The 17187-nt window shown below is 43.0% G+C and overlaps 1 protein-coding gene across 2 annotated transcripts in view; it reads left to right on the forward strand.

Moving 5' to 3' along the window:
• Nucleotides 1-17187, forward strand: part of FLT1 (fms related receptor tyrosine kinase 1) — a 198505-nt gene that overhangs the window by 34889 nt on the left and 146429 nt on the right. The gene's annotated exons all lie outside the window — the stretch shown is intronic.

The following is a 17187-nucleotide window of genomic DNA, read 5'->3' on the forward strand; positions in this document are numbered from 1 at the left end:
CTGGTCAGTGAACTGGATGTTCCGTGAGGTTGGAGACTCTCCTCACTGCACCAGCAGCACCTGGAAGTCTCTAGCGTGCGTTTGGATAAATAATGAACGACAGGATCTTTGTTCTAATTTTTAATACTTGAGGAGCCTAAAAGAAGAGATTTTTTTGTCCTTCAATGCAACTGCATTGTCTTATGTGTTGGAATTGTAACATATTGGGATTTTTTCCTATTAACTTAATAAATGTAAATTTAATGTTGCTCCTTGGGTGTTAAAAAACTGGCTCTAGTTAACAATGTGATGTTATTTCATGTCCACTGAGGAAGTATTATAGTGATATAAGAGCTGGCCTGTGCCATTTTATAGTAAAAAGGACAAAAGGTAAAAATTAGTCATTTTGGGCTACAGTTTTTATGGTATGTTTTCCCCCCTTAGAGAATGAATAAATGAAGTAATATGCAAAGGGAAGAAAAGCAAAACCCTTAAGGAAATATAAATTGACAATACAAATGGATCCCTGAGAAAGAATAAGAAAAATGGCCGGTCATTTTTTTCTTCCTTGTAGAGTTACAGCTAGTTACCACTACTTGTTGAAAGGCTTAAAAACTAAGGAAAAACATCCTTGAGAACAGGATGCAAAATGAGTAGGCACCTCAAGCTCAAAATCAATTTTAAAGACACAACAACCAACCAAAAGCTTCGGTAGCTAAAAACGTAGTGTGAGTATACCTCCTGCTACGTTAAAAGAACTGGCGCCTTTGCATTGGCGGTGGTACAGTCGAATACCATTTTTGAATTTTAAAAATAAGATGACTGGCTAATGTTTTACCTGAGCATAATCTTCATATTGTAAGATCTAGATTATGATATCTGTAAGATTCAGGGTTTGACTTAGGAGGCAGTAGAAATGCTGTGTGATGTTGGCTGTGACCTCATTTGAGCGGCTATGAACCTGCTTTTGACTGGGCACTCAAGTCTCCACTCCTGGACTCAGTCCTGAAACCCTGCCTTTTTCTGTAGGGAGGGGACGAAGCATTCTGGCTGTTGTCATCATCCGCCCCCTGAAAAGGAAGATGAAGACGTAGGCGGGGCAGGGAGGGGACCGGCTGTTGCTTGGAGGAGTCAGCCTCTTCCGAGGGAGGGAAGAGAGAGTGGCAGGCAGGAAATGAGACAGGGTGGATGGAGAAGGTGCAGAATTAAGAACAGAGATTTCCAGGGAGGTGATTTTGCAGCTCCAGGGGAAAAACACTTGCTTGTGATGGAAAAAAGTCACCGCTCAGCCACTGTTTGGAGTTCCACGTGGTCCAGCCTAGTCTCTCCAGCACTTTTGGAAAAAACAAAAACAAAAACAAAAACAAAAAACAAAGCCCCTCACTGTGCGTTACATAGACTCCTTCCCTCCTGTTCCTCTGGGAAGTGGGAGAAAAATATCAATTCGCACTGAAATTCTCCTAAAAATTTCTCCTATTTTTTTTTAAAAGATTTGTTTATTTGTTTGAAAGGCAGAGATACAGAGAGAGAGAGAGAGAGAAAGGTATTTGATCCACTAGTTCTCTCCCCAGATGGCTGCAATGGCCAGAGCTGTACCTATCCGAAGCCAGGAGCCAGGAGCTTCTTCCAGATCTCCCACACGGGTGCAGGGGCCCAAGGACTTGGGCCATCTTTTGCTGCTATCCCAGGCCATAGTAGAGAGCTGAATCGAAAGTGGAGCAGCTGAGTTTCTAACTGGTGCCTATACGGGATGTTGGCCCTACAGGCAGTGGCTTTACCCACTATGCCACAGCACTGGCCCTCTCCTATGCATTTATCAGAGTCTGACTTGCACATCAGATATTTTAAATTAATAAAAGAATCCCTTCTCTTTGGAAGAAAAAAAGTTCAGCTATTTCTCTTCTTAACTGCTATACTATTTGATAGACCTCATGGGTTCATGGAGCCAGTAGGAAGGGAGTGTAGAACCTGGTCACTTCCGTCACCTTTTATGACAGAGGAGAAACTTAGCTATTTAGAATTATTTCCATTCCAATCATACAGAGCAGACCCGACCAATAACCATTACTTGAGTGTCAAACGATTATTAGTCTAAGCCCATGAGGGCAAGGTTCATGTCTGCCCTAATCACTTTTATCTGACTTGCATGCAGTAAGAATTCATTTGTTAAATGAGTAAATGACTAACAGGTGCTGTGTGGAATATACTGTTAAAATTGATGTTGAGGATAAATCCAGGCTTAGTGGGAAAAAGTGCTGTGATTGATTATTGATGTCTGTGATTGCATTTCAGGGGAAGTAGTGGCCACTGGGCCATGCATTTATCATGTCTGCTTACTTAGTGCACAAACATCAGCTTAAAGTTACAAGTTCCACTATCTCGAAACCTCTGTACAATTTGTTAGACATTAGGAAATGGTTTATTTCAAGGACTGCTCTTAGAAAAGGAAGGACTATGAAATGCATTGTTTTACAGGGCATCACATACACTTTGAATACCCTATGATTTCACTGGGAAAAAATTGTTAGGATATACATTGAGACTGATTATTTTTAAATAGTACTGATCTTAAAATATGTTTGGATCAATAATTGTAGCCATAAGAGTTTCTTGATTCTTAATCATTTGCTAATTAAAATTGTTAAAAGATTTGTTTAGGGGCTGACATTGTGGTGCAGTGGAGTAAAGCCCAGGCCTGCAGCACCAGCATCCTGTTTGGGCGCCTGTTTGAGTATTGGTTGCTCCATTTCCAATTCTGCTCCCTGTTAATGAGCCTGGGAAAGCAGTGGAAGATTGCCCAAGTGCTTGGGCCCCTGCATCCATGTGGGATACCAACATGAAGATCTCTCCCTCTATCTCTCCTTCTCTGTCTGTAACTCTGTCTTTCAAATAAATAAAATAAAAAATTTTAAAAAATATTTCATTTATTTGAAAGATAAAATGACAGAAAGAAGAGAGACGAAGAGAGGGAGAGATTTTCCATCTGTTGGTTCACTCCCCAAATGCCCACAACAGCCAGGGCTGGGCCAGACTGAAGCTAGGATCCAGGAGCTTCATCTGGGTGTCCAAAATGGTGGCAGGAACCCCAGAACTTGGGCTACTATCTCCTGCCTCCCAGGCACGTTGGAAGGAAGCTGGATCAGAAGTAGAGGCAGGACTCAATCTTGGGTTCTCCGTTGTGAGATCTGGGCACCTCAAGTGGTGTCTTAACTGGCCATGCTACAATGGCTGCCCTTGCTAAGTTAATCAACAGACATTTAGGGGACACTGGGTGCCATAGCTGCATTACCATGAAGCATAGCACCTGTTTTGTTGTTTGTTTCCAGGTACTGTGATACCGGTCTCATAATCACAAATTGTCCAAGTCCAAGATAGCTGCAATACAGTTCATTAAACAGCTGTATTTTTTTCAAGTCACCTAATACCTTCTGTATTTCTGTTTCCATTATTTTCTTACTTTATTACCTTTCTTCCTGATAAAAATTGGTGTTATAGTTCCAATTTTATTGAACACTTCCATTAAGGGTTTATCTTAGTACAGGGGCACAGAACTCACGTGCAGACTCACAGGATTGAGGTGGAGATTAATTAAATTCTAACCATGGCCTAATGCTCAGCTGTGATTACTCACCGTAGTAACTGGTTATCACTTACTTATTATTGCTGGATATTTACTTGAGAACATTCTATTCTGTCTGGAGGATTTCTGTTCCTGATAAGCTTCTATGTTGGCATTTAACATTAGTTTTCTCTGAAGCTGAGAAAACCTGTTTAGACACATCTTTTGAAAAGGCAAATTATAGTCCGGTAGGATTCTGGGAAGAAGAATCAGGAGTGTATAACTTTCTCTGTCATTGAATCTACCATGTGAATTATGAACAAACTATTATTTAGCTGTTATTAATTGCCTGAAGTGTAACAGGCACAGCTCCTATCTGAGCACTGACTTTGTGTGACATCTGATATATAGTGTACAGGAAAATCAATATCACAACTTTATCATTACAGCTTGCAAAAATCCACATACCTCTGACACCATGAAGCAAATAAAGCTAATCATATTTAACCACAGTAGTTCATTCCTGACTTGTCTGATGAATGCATTTCCATTAACATAACGACTTCTTGCATTTGGATGTTTCTTTTCACTTAAACAACTGGTTTTGTTTACCTTGTGCCATTTAATCCTTGCCATGATCCAGTGAAGTGTTATTCCGTGTGGGAAGTGGTGCACAAGTGAGAGCAGCAGGATGAGGGGTCAGATTTTCCCTTCGGATTCTCAGTGGTGGGAGGAGATTGGAAGGGGCAAGACTGAGACAGGGGACCAGAGCAGGTGCAGCCGAAGACCTGCAGGGGGCCTGATTCTCTGTAGATGGGGAAGAGAGTGGTGATAGAGGGAGCCAATCAGCCTCTGGGGTCAGAGGTCAGATGGATGGGGCAAGGGGAGGAGTCAAAGTGACTCTCAGGTTCTGGAAGGGGCAATCTGGGAATTTGTTGCAGGCCCCATTACCAGGTGGAACTTTTCCCACGAAATCACGGTGACACAACGTCAGCATCCGTGGCATCCTCCATGATATATACCCTTGGTGTGGTTGCAATAAGTGCCTTTTTTTAAAAGCTTTTTTATTTATTTATTTGAGAGGCAGAGTTACAGTAAGTGAGAAGGAGAGACAGAGAGAAAGGTCTTCCATCTGCTGGTCCACTCCGCAAACAGCTGTAATGGCTGGAGCTGAGCCCATCCAAAGCCAGGAGCCAGGAGCTTCTTCCAGATCTCCCACACAGGTGCAAGGGCCAAAGCTCTTGGGCCATCTTCTACTGCTTTCCCAGGCCATAGCAGAGAGCTGTTTGGAAGTGGAGTACCTGGAACTTGAACTGGCACCCATATGGGATGCTGGCACTGCAGGTGGAGGCTTAACCTACTGCGCCACAGTGCTGGCCCCACCAAATGCCTTTTGAGTGAGAATTGCCGACAAATGCTATACACACCTGTAAAAATCACTTTTGTGAAAATGAGTTGAACCCTCCAGTGATTATAGGCACACAGTTATGAGTCGTAAAGAAAAACAAATGTCAAAGCATCTCCCAGCTAACCGCTGGTTACAAAACTTCCGAGAGGAATATCCGTGTAGGGCTCTTCAGGGTTATCCATCCCCTGTGGTGAGAAAAAGCAGCACTTTGGCACTCCAGGTCAGCCTTTCCTAACAGGTAAAGGGTTTCTTTACAAGTAGCATTACGATATATGCGTGGTGCCCATCAGGTGAGCAGACTGAGAAGAAGAGATTTTAAATGGCACCTGCGACGTGTATAACACACTGTCCGTGCCTCCAGTTTAGCTGGCAAGACCTTGAACTCAGCACGTTGAGCTCCCCACACTGTGAAGTCAGCCTGCACAGCCCTCCTTCAGTCCCAAGTCTGAAAGTGCTGTTAATTATAATATGATGTCTCCTGATAAATTATAATCAAAAAGTGGAAAAATGGGGTGAAGGTATGTTTGGGTGGGTATCTTCTACTTCTGCCCATTACTACCCTTTTCTTCTGTTTTTATTCACTTGGTTGTTTTTTTCTTTTGGAGTATTTTCATAACAGATTTTCTTCTCCATCAATTTTCCTATATGCATAAAGTCTCATGATGAGATTTGCATAACTGCTTGATTTGAGGTAGCAAAGTCATCAGACACACTGAACGTCTGAAAATTAGTACAATTTTTAACTATCTATATTCTCGGAGAAAACACTAAGTATGCCCTTACATAAATGTATGAAGGTACTTCAGAAAGTTCATGGGAAAATGGAGGTAAAAATATTTTTAGTGCAAGACTTTTTAAATCCATGCATTATTTTTTTTTTTTTGTTAATATGTGTTTTACGTGAACTGTGGGAATTCCCTTGTATTTAGTGGGCAGAAAGCTCTACATGGGTATGGGAGTTTGAGCAAGTAAAAACCCAAACAGCAGGACAGGCTCTGTGGCACAGCAGATTAAGCCACAGTGCTGGCATCCCACGTGGGCACTGGTTTGAGTCTTAGCTGCTCCACTTCAGATCCAGCTCCCTGTTAATGTACCTGGGAAAGCAGCGGAGGATGACCCAAGTCCTGGGCGTCTGCACCCAAGTAGGAGACCTGGAAGAAGCTTCTGGCTCCTGGCTTCTGCCTGGCCCAGACCGCAGTTGCAGCCATTTGGGGAGTGAACCAACAGATGGAAGATCTCTCTCTCTGTGTCTCTCTCCCTCTCTCTGCTTTTCAAATAAATAATAAATCTTAAGGAAAAAATTCCTAGCAGCCCAGATATTTTGAGAATGATCCAATGCACTCATTTGTAAAGCAATGGATTTGCTTAAGAGCTTTTACATAATTATCACTAAAGAAACTGAGTTAGTATGCCCTCAACACCTTCGGCTAGGCCAGGCTGAAGCCAGGAGCCAGGAACTCCATCCAGGTCTCCCACATAAAGTGACAGGGACTCAACCTTTTGAGCCATCACCACTGCCTCCCACAGTCTGCATTAGTAGGAAGCCAGAATCGAGACTTGAACTCGGACATCCTGGTATGCAATGCAAGGGTCCCATCCTGCAGCCTAATGGACAGGCCAGTGCCCAGCCTCTTCTTCTATTTTGTATATGAGAAAAGAGCCTTGATGACTGCAAAGGACAGAGTTCATAAAGTGACAAACCGGGGTGGGGGGAGCCAGGTCAGAATCCCAGGTTAGGTCATTGCACCTCTTTTTTTAAAAAAGATTTATTTATTTATTTGAAAGGCAGGGTTACTGGGGCGGGGGGAGACAGAAAAAGTGAAAGATCTTCCTGCTACTGGTTCATTCTCCAGATGGCAGCAACAACTGGGGCTGGGCATGGCAGAAGCCAGGAGGCAGGAGCCTTTTCTGGGTCTCCTACATGGGTACAGGGACCCAAGCACTTGGCCATTTTCCACTGCCTTCCCAGGCACATTAGCATGGGGCTGGATTGGCACCCATATGGGATGCCGGCATTGCAGGTGGTGGCTTATCCCACTTTGCCACAGTGCCGGCCCAGGTTGTACTTTTTTACTTCAAACTATGGACTAGTGGTTATTTTAATCCCTGAAAACGTAGCCTAAATGGTTATTATTTTTTTAATCTCAAATTCTATTTGTTTCTTTTTCTTTTGAAGAATGAGAAGTGAGTCTGGTCTCAAGAGTATTTTTCTGAGCAGCAGATTCTGCTCCCAGAGGCCTTTGTGTGGCCACTGGTTGAAGACAGAGCCTTGTTTTGAACCTTCTACTTGTACACGGATTCACTGCTGCAATCCAGCTCATATAGCCTGGGAGGGAGGCATAGTTCTATTACTACATTGAGCAGAGTTTTATAAAAAAAATGTGTATCCCAACCCACTCAGAGGCTATGGAGTCAAATTAGTGGATTACAGCCAGCATTTTAAAAAACAGAAGAATAGAATGGAAAATTATCCAAGTATATTGCAAATAGCTTTAAGAATATTTATTGCTCATTATGTATTTATTTTTAAAGGTTTATTTAGCTATTTGAAAGACAGAGTTGCAAGGAGAGAGAGAAAAAGAGACAGAGTGAAAGAAAGAGAGAGAATCTTCCATCCATTGGTTTATTTCCCAAATGACCACAAAGACTAGGGCTGGTCCAGGCTGAGGCCAAGAGCCAGGAGCTTCATTTGGGTCTGCCAGTGGATGGAGGGAACCAAGGACTGGGCCATCTTCTGCTGCTTTCCCAGGGTAATTAACAGGGAACCAGATCAGAAGCGGAGCAGCTCAGACTCTTAACCAGCACCCATATGGGATGTCGAAGGCAGTGGCTTAACCCACTGTGCCACAATGCTGGCTCCTATTGTTCGTTATGTAGTAGAATTATTTTTGTTTCCATTTTATGTACATGCTCATATTAAGAGGCTGCTTCAAAAAGTGTGAGGCGGGAATGCAGAAAGCAGGTGAACCCCCTCATCCTGAACTGAAAGCGAACAGTGACGCTTTCAACGCAGGGCAGAACCTGGCGGGCAGAGGGAGCATCATGTGGCTGAACTGTCATCTCTGACGTACGTCATCTGCATCACTGTCACAGTTTTCTGAGAGAGATTTTAAAGATAAAATATTGTTTCTGCCGATTGAAACTCCCCTCACAGGGAAAATAGGCTAATGCTGTTTACATTTTATAGGAAGAAAACAATTAAGAAACCAACCAAAAAACAAGCCAAACCAAAACAAAAAATGTTCAGCCACATCATTTAGCTGGATCCTTGATCTCTGGATATCTTAGACAATCTGTGACATCAGTTATTCTGTTATTCTGCGGCTTTATATTTCAGTTTTCAATGTGTTCTTCCCACTCTTTCCTTACCCACTTCACCTCTGTCCTTAACACGTGGCTCTTCCACTTAAATTCTGAAACTTGTGTTTCCAAATTGTTGGTCTCAGGCACATTGTCAAGCATAGTAGTCACCTGAGCCCTTGTACCATTGGGCATCGCCAGGGAGCAGGGAATTGGGTGGTGGGTCACATCTTTACCTGCTGTTTTTGTTCAGGAGACAGGTGAATATTATGGGGTGAGCAAAATTTATCTCTCAGCCACTGCATGACGTGTCTGGAAACCCAGATGGATTTCCTAAAACAGCAGCAATGTGCAGCTGATCTGCATTTGCAGAATTCAACTTTAAATGATTGGGAAAGAATTCCTAGGAATTTTCCAGCCTGTCTGCTTACAGCGTCTTCAAGAATCTAATGCAAGGTCAGGTTTCGATGGGCTTTTGTGTTTTTTTTTTTTTTTTTCCATTTTGATTAAGTTGTGAAAGAAGGGAAACAAATATTTCTAGGGTTTAAGATATACACTGACTAGGTTGTTTGGAATCGCAGATTTTTCCTTGGGAAACAGACCCTGTGCATCCTGGCTCTGTGCTCCCTCCAGGGCTGAAGAATGAAGGAGATTATCCATTCTATCCATCACGGGGGGACAGCTGATTAGGACCACATGGCGAGAGTTTAGACAAGAGTAACTTAATTCTTAACCACTTTCCTTTCCAGCTACATGAGCATTTGATGGAAGACATTCTTGATATCCTTAAGCCCTGCCATTTCACATTTCCCCTCTAGAAACATTTTTGTCATTGAACACCAAGGGCCCTTGACCAATCACCCTCCTGTAATAGGATTGGAAGCCACTCGTGTTGGTGAATCTGTTGGCAGTCACCGTTGCATGTTTTTCCCTTGGCCCCTGACCTGGTGTTCGTCTAGTGCATTCTTAGGAATTTCATCCTTAAACTTGATGGTACCTGCCATATGTTCAGGCCATTCTCTCAGGGAAGGGTTCCTGATGCTCCCTAGACTCCGTATTGGGAATTTTGTTGTGCCAGCTCAGTAGAGCCACACTGCTAAGTCTTGCTAGGAACAACTAATTGTGCATCTCCAGGTATTTTGTAGAACTACATAAATACTCAAAATTAATTGGAATGAATGAGCCACTTGGATACAACGTATGACTCTGAAAAGTTGATGACTGGGGTAGAATTGTGAAATCTCCAGGCAGTAAGGAAATCCAAAGGCAATAACATTGGCCGTGACCTTTCATTCTCCCTGACAATCAAGAAGTGTCAAAAATAGTGGATCAAAACTTTATGGTTTTAAGGATTTTGAAAAATCTCCTTCAAGTAACGTTTGAAGAAAAATGAGCAAGGGACTTTTTTGGAAGAAATCCCCTTAAGCCGAAAAGGCTTTAAGTTCCTGACATTTCATAACTTTACCAGTGATAACGAGATGCCTGCCCTGCCTCGGGATGAGGGGGTGGTCTGTTTTGATCTTTATGGTCCTTGCAATTCTGATACTCACAGTTTTCCTTTACTGCTTGAAATGTTTGTTGTTTCATCATTTTGTGCTTTCTGCAGAGTTACACTGGCAGTCATGTGCCTGGCTGATTGTGCTATTCAAACTCGGCCACTTACTAAAGCAGTAAACACCCCTCCCTTCCTTCCTTCCTTCATCAAGTATCAATTAATATGCTCTAGTTGAAACCACAGAATCTGGGCTCCAGATTGGTTTCAAATCCCTATTCTAATACTTGCTAGGTCCTTGACTTGGGACAAAATGTTTGATAGAAATAATGATGAACATTTGAGTAGGTTTTACCCTTTGCTGGTTGCCATCCTAAGTACTTTGCATATGTTAACAGATTTCATTCACACAACAACTCCTATCAAGTAGCAGTATCATTTAAAAAATTTGTGTATATATTTTTAAAAATTTATTTATTAATTTATTTTTAAAGATTTATTTGTTTACTCAAAAGAAAGAGGTGGAGAGATAGAGAGAGTGAGAGGGAGAGGCATCTTCTATCCACTGGTTCACTTCCCAAATGGCCACAACAGTAGGAGCTGGGCCAGGCTGAAGCCAAAAGCCTGGGACTCCATATGGTTCTCTCACATGCGTGTAGGTGCCTAAGTAGTTGGACCATCCTCCACTGCTTTCCCGGGCACATTAGCAGGAAGCTGCATTGGAAGTGGAGTAGCCAAGACTTGAACTGGCATGCATATGGGTTGCCAGTGTTGCAGGTGGTAACTTAATCCACTCTGCCATAAGGCTGGCCCCTATTTCTTTTTTATTATTATTATTTTAAAAACACTTTGCTTTTTCTTAGAACAGTTTCAGTTCACAGCAAAACTGAGAGAAAGAAGCAGAGATTTCCCACAGAACCCTTTCCCCCATGTGCATAGCCAGGCTCCCTCCCCTGTTATCAACCAGAGTGGTGCAGTTGTTGCAACTGATAAACCTACAATGAGGCATTGTTATCACCCAAAGTCCAGTGACTTGAAAACATTAGGGTCCACTCTAGGTGCTGTACATTCTATGGGTTTATAAAAAAGGTAGAAATGATGTACCCATCATGAGGATATCATACAGAGAAGCTTCACTGCTCTAAAAATCCTCTGTGCTCAGCCTGTTCATCCCTTCTCTCCCAAGCCTTGGCAGCCACACATCCTTTCTACTGTTTCTATACCTTTATCTTTTCTGAACTGCACGTAGTTGGAATCACAGTCTGTAGCCTTCTCAGATGGGCTCCCTTCATCTAGTAATAAGTATTAATTGTTCCTCTATGGTTTTCCTTTCTTTTTTTAAAAAAAGATTTATTGTATTTACTTGAAAGCAGAGAGAGAGAGAGAGGGAGAGAGAGAGTGAGAGAGAGATCTTCATCTGCTGGTTCATTCCCCAGATGGCTGCAATGACCAGGGCTATACCAGGCCAAATCCAGGAGCCAGGAGCTTCTTCCAGGTCTCCCATGTGGGTGCAGGGGCCCAAGCACTTGGGCCATCTTTTCCCAATTTCTCAAGTGCATTAGCAGGGAGCTGGATCTGAAGTGGAGCAGCCAAGACTCAAATCGCCCACCTAGATGGGATGGCAGTGTTGCAGGTGGTGGTTTTACCCACTACACCACATGCCGGCCCCGCCTCTATGTTTTTTCATGGCTTGATAGCTCATTCCTTCCTAGACCTGAGAAATATTCCATTGTCTGGATGTACCACAGTTTATTTACTCATTCGCCTATTGAAGGATATTTTGGTTGCTTCCAGGTCTTGGCAATTATTAACTGAATATCACCAGGCATTTTGTATACTCACAAGTACATAAATACTCATGAATACTGTTAAAAACATCCATACTCAAGTTTTTGTGTGGACATTAAGTTTTCAGTTTCTTTGGGTAAATACTAAGAAACATGATTGCTGGATTGTATGATAAGAGACTGTTTAGTTTTGTAAGACACTGCCAAGCTATCTTCCAATGTGACTGTGCCATTTTGCATGCCCATCAGCAATGAATGACAGTTTCTGTCCTTCCATGTCCTCACCAGCATTTGGAGTTGTCAGTGTTGTAGATCTGGCTATTCTAATAGGTGTGTAGCAGTATCTTATTGTTATAGTTTGCATTTTCCTGATAACTTCTGGTGTGAATCATCTTTCCATGTGCTTATTTACCATCTATATGTCTTCTTTGATGAGCTGCTTGTTAAGGACCTTGGTCCATTTTTCTAATCCATTTCGTAGTGCTGAGTTTTAAGAATTCTTTGTCTATTTTGGATAACAGTCTTTTACCAATAATGTCTTTTGCACATTTTTTTCTTAGTCTTTGGCTTATTTTCTCATTTTCTTGATGTTTCTTTTGCATAGTAAAAGTTTGAATTTTGGTGAAGTTCAGTTTATTAGTTTTTTCTTTGCTGGATCAAGCCTTTGGTATTGTATTTAAAAAGTCATTGCCATACTCCTGGTTACCCAGGTTGTCTCCCATGTAATAGTCTAGGAAATTTATGGTCATGTTGAGTTTATTTATGTGGAAAGTATAAGGATGTCGATATCCATTTGTCCCAGTACCATTTGTTGAAAAGCTGTCTTTGCTCTATTGTATTGCTTTTGATCCTCTTCAAAGATCCGTGGATTCTGTTACATGGGCACACAGAAGGGCATGCAGAAGTCCAAAAAGACTCTCTACTCTTTTACATTGATATGTCCTTTTGCCAATATCACACCATCTTGACTACTCTGTCTTTAGAGCAATCCTGATATCGAGTAGTATCAGTGCTTCATTTTATTCTTCTTCAATTATGTTTTCATTATTCTGGGTCACTTGTGTCTCCAACAAAAATGTTAGGGTCAATTTAGTATCCACAAAATAACCTTTGAGATTTTGATTGGGATTGCACTGAATCTATAGATCAGGAAGAACTGACATTTTTGACAATATTAAGTCTTCTTATTCATGAACATGGGCTATCTCTCCAATTATTTGGTTTCTCTTTGGTTAAATTAATCATAGTTTTGTAGTTTCTCTCACATGTATTGATTCTTATACATGTTCTTTTAGATGTATGTTTAAGTATTTCACTCAGAGGGAGCTATTGCCAATGGTATTGTGCTTTTAATTTGAAATTCTACTTGTTCATTGCTGGCATATAATGGAAAACATTTGACTTTTGCATATTGGTTTTGTGTACTGCAACTTGCTCTAATCACTTATTCGTTCTAAAAGTTTTGTTGTTGTTGATTCTATTGCATTGTCTGTATAGACGATATTATCTGTGAACCAAGATAGTTGTACTTTTTCCTTTCCGAAATGTACACCTTTTATTTCCTTTTATTGTCTTATTGCATTAGCTAGGACTTGCAGCATGATGTTGGAAAGTAGTCTAAGGGACATCCTTCCTGATCTTAGTGGGAATGTTATCATATCCATCTGTTTCACTGGGAGGATTAAGTAACTTGCCCAAGGTCATATAAGCAGTACTTAGCAGAGAAAGCAACAAATTTCTTGACCTTTGTCACCTCTCATAGTCAGGAGTGTATACATATAAAGCATATAGAAAAGCATGTGGTGGACAGCATGCCTCCTGTGAAAGTTTATTGTTCCTGTGGTTGTTCTTATCAACTTTCGAGCCTTGGTTCCCTCACCCAGAAACTGAGAAGAGCACTACTTACTGGAGTTCTTAGGAGAGTAAATGATAAAATACACATCATGTAACACCAAGGAGCACCAATCAGTAGTCATTTCTGTGTGTGAAAGGCACTCTGCCAAGCAGAGTAGGAAGCACAAAGATGATAGCCTCAACTTCCAAGAGACCTACAATTTAATAGGTCAAATAAAGTAGATTAGAATGAGCTACACTACAGGAAGAAGAATTACTATAGGAAAAGAGAAGGTGGAGGGGAGTGCATGAGGGATGCTGTGCCTGGGACACTTCCCACCATTCCCCAAGCTCTTCTGCGCCTGCTTATTCTCACTCATTTTTCAGGACTCAAGTGAAACATCACCCCTTCTGGGAAGCTAACCCAAGCTCCCCTGAACTAGCAGTGGTAGAGGAGCTCTGCTACTGACTGTCTCTATCCTCACAGGACTCACCTCTGATGAGCTCTGTGGAGACCACTGCTGGATTCAGCGTGCTTACCACACTAGACCCAGGCCCTGGCGCATCGTCTGGTGCATAAAAAATGCCCAAGAAATATGTGTTCAGTGAAAGAAAGAAAAATGGACTTTTATGTTTGTATTAGTCCAACACGGCTTCCTTGACTTTGAAGAGGAAATAAGCAAATGAGGCAAATCCAGGGCCATCATTTACACATCATGTGACTGAACCATAATCCAAAACCATACCCAACAGACTAGCACAGTGCCCTGGGATCAGCAAACTGGGATTTAGCTGGAATAACTGCAAAGGCCTGTATTTAGCTTGCAAATCTCACCAACTACACTCCTGCTCTAGGGGAAAGCCATGGCTGAGAAAGCACACATGGGAAAGGCTTCAGGCTTTCAGTGGACTCCACATTCACCAAGAGAGTGAGCCCAATATTGAGCTGCATGAAAAAATGTGTGTTTCTGGAGTAAAGGTGATGCTGGTCCTACTGCTTAATTTATACTTCTAGAGGGACATTGAACACGGGAATTCCTAACAAATTACTTAACTCCTCTATACTTCATTTTCATTACCTATAAAATGAGTACCCGACTCATAGGGTTATGAGGATTGAATAACTTGAGAGCTTTCTTATTTTTCTTGAGGTGGGTGGGAAAACAGGAGACACAAGTCTGAGAGTCCCCTTCAAGGTTTCCTTCCATGAGAGAGGTTAAGCTTCAGATTTATAATCTTTGATGGCAGAAAAACTGTGTAAGAATCAAAGAAGTCAGGACAGGATGATTTCAGCTTGACAGAAGGAAATACTCTCAACATTTAAAGTTTTCCCAAAGTGGAATGAACCATCTTGGGAGATGGTGAGCTCCCTGTGTGTGTAGGTATTCAAGCACTAGACAGGCACTCACTTGGTGAGACTGGGTGAGACAGTGCTGACTCAGGACCTTTCCACTATTGAGATTCATTAAGCACCTGGTGTGTATGTCATTAGCATTTCTTGATTTCTGTCTCAGGCTCCTTCCTCAACAAACCAAGGAGATAAATTCTAGTCTCTGTCTCCTTTTACAGAAAAGTTGGATACATCCGGTACCATGTTCAAAGTTGTATCCTTTGTAAATGATCAAATCAAGGCTTGGGCACAGGTCTGGTTGACAGTGGAGCCACTGGTCCCACTCCAGCTTCTTCTGACATTTGTGTGCCATATGAAATCAGGGTGGGGAGCAGGGGTGCAGTGCAGGTGTGCAGACTGGAGTGTGTAGGCCAAATGCAGCTGGCACACGTCTTGATTGGCAGTTCCAGTGCCTTTGGCTGCCAATACTTTAATAAGGATTGGAAGAGTTCACGTTAAAACAAAATCTGACTTCCTGCTTATCTTTGAAAACTAGAGAATCTAACCATTCTGGGTCTCTTCCCACTTGGCAACAATTGGTTTCAGTGAGCAGGGACTACCTCTTTTACATATGCCCCCACTTCTCAACCACTCCCACTCCTCCTGTCTCACATCTAGTTCCTCTAGTCACCTGCCTTCTTGCCTGCCTCCCAGATTGACACCTGGTAGGAACATTTCAAGTGGACACAAAACACATCATGAGTCTAGAAGGTTCCTGTCCCATGTTTCAGGAAGCCAGGGAGTGAGTCCCACTGTGGCACAGGCTCCTGAGTCCCTCTGCAAGCGACCCTGCAGGGAGTGCCATTCTGATGGAGTGCAGCAGGGCCACCTCCTAGGAGAAGCCAGTGTCCACCCTGACTGAGCACCAGTGCACCTGCGAGGGAATTTCCGCCCCGGTCTCTGTCAATCAGGACTTGCTGTGGTTATCACTGAGTCTCCCACAGAGTCCGTGGGGCCCAGTGAGCCAGCTTCACTCAGATGCTGAGACTTAACTTCTCAGTCTGCTGATGTTGCTACGTCTGTCGGGAAGGTCCGTGGAACTCCCATCTCAAGACCCCCGTTTCTCCCGGGCTGTGTGATTCTCTGCAGACTGCTGAGTCACGGACGAGCGTCAGGGCCTCCTGGAGGGACGGCCACAGAGAGTGGTCTAAGATCAGAACCGAGAATTCAGTGTTGGCTGGACCGTTTCTGTTATTCTGGTGCTTGGGGACGTGTTCTCGCTGGACCACATTTTCCTCATCTGAAACATGAGAGGCCCTATCAGGGTGTCTTAAAAGTCCCTTGACGGTTTTAAAGTTTTATGGTTCAGAGGCAGAGCTGGGAATAATAGGCCCTGGGACTTGGCCAAAAGCCTTGGCAGTACGAGAGTTAGAGCGGTCCCCTCGAGAGCCTCCTTCCCCCTTCCTTTCTGTTCGTCTCCCTCCCTCCCTCCTTCCTCCCCTCTCTCTGCCTCCTTTCCTTACTCTGTCTTCTTCTTTCTTTCTTTTCTTTTCTTTTGAGATGCCCCAGTTCATCCAGAGGAAGCTGTGGCTGAGGTCCATCGTCTGGTGAGCAGAAGGCAGAAGCCAGCAGGCCAGCTCTGTGTGACGACGCGGCCGGCACCCACAGCCTGAGACCTCCTGACGTCTGCTCCATTGAGCTTGCCTCCACTCTTACTGAGCTCTCAGCTAATTTATTTAGATCCTAGGTACAAACTCTTTCTTTCTTTCTTTTTCTTTAATGGTTTCCCCACTTGGCTCCAAGGCAGAATTTCATACCTGGTTGTTCCTCGAATGAACTTTCCTGTGGGTGTTCCATGCCGCTAGACTGTGAGAAGTACAAATGCATGGACTTGGCCTTGTGCACAGTGCTGGAAACGTCCTATGTCCCAGGTTCACTTTTTCTCCTTGCTTCATGTGCTGTCTTCTCCAGAAACACCTGTTGATTGTGTGCCATGTGCCCAGCTTCTGCTAGATGTGGGATGAGTTGATTGTCTTGATTCTCTGCTGCCATACCTCTATGTCCTGAGGAGCAAATTCACGGACGAGAAAGGAGGAGAGAGGCAGAACCATCATCCCTGTTCTTGTCTCTCCTTTTAACTCTTCTCATTTTCTCTTAGTGCTGAGTCCACTCTGGGGCACTAGGACTTCAAGGAAAAAGCAAAATGATGTATCTTTCTTTGCAGAGAGGTAGATTGTAGAGAAAGAGCTTTTTTTTTTTTTTTTTTTTTTTTAGCATAGCAGGTAAAGATGCTGCCTGAGACAACAACATCCTAGTGGGTGCTTGTTTGTAGTCCTGGCTCCTCCAGTTCTGATCCAGCTCCCTGCTAATGGTCTGAGAAAAGCAGTGGAAGATGACCCAAGTGCTTGGGCCCCTGCTGTCCGTGTGGGAGACCTGGGAGAAGCTCCTGGCCCCACGTATTCCGCCTGGCCCAGCCCTGGCTGTTGTAACCATCTGGGT

The sequence above is a fragment of the Oryctolagus cuniculus genome, chromosome 9, assembly GCF_051225735.1.
Source record: "Oryctolagus cuniculus isolate XC-2025 breed Fujian yellow rabbit chromosome 9, ASM5122573v1, whole genome shotgun sequence".
In the NCBI taxonomy this organism is placed as follows: Eukaryota; Metazoa; Chordata; class Mammalia; order Lagomorpha; family Leporidae; genus Oryctolagus; species Oryctolagus cuniculus.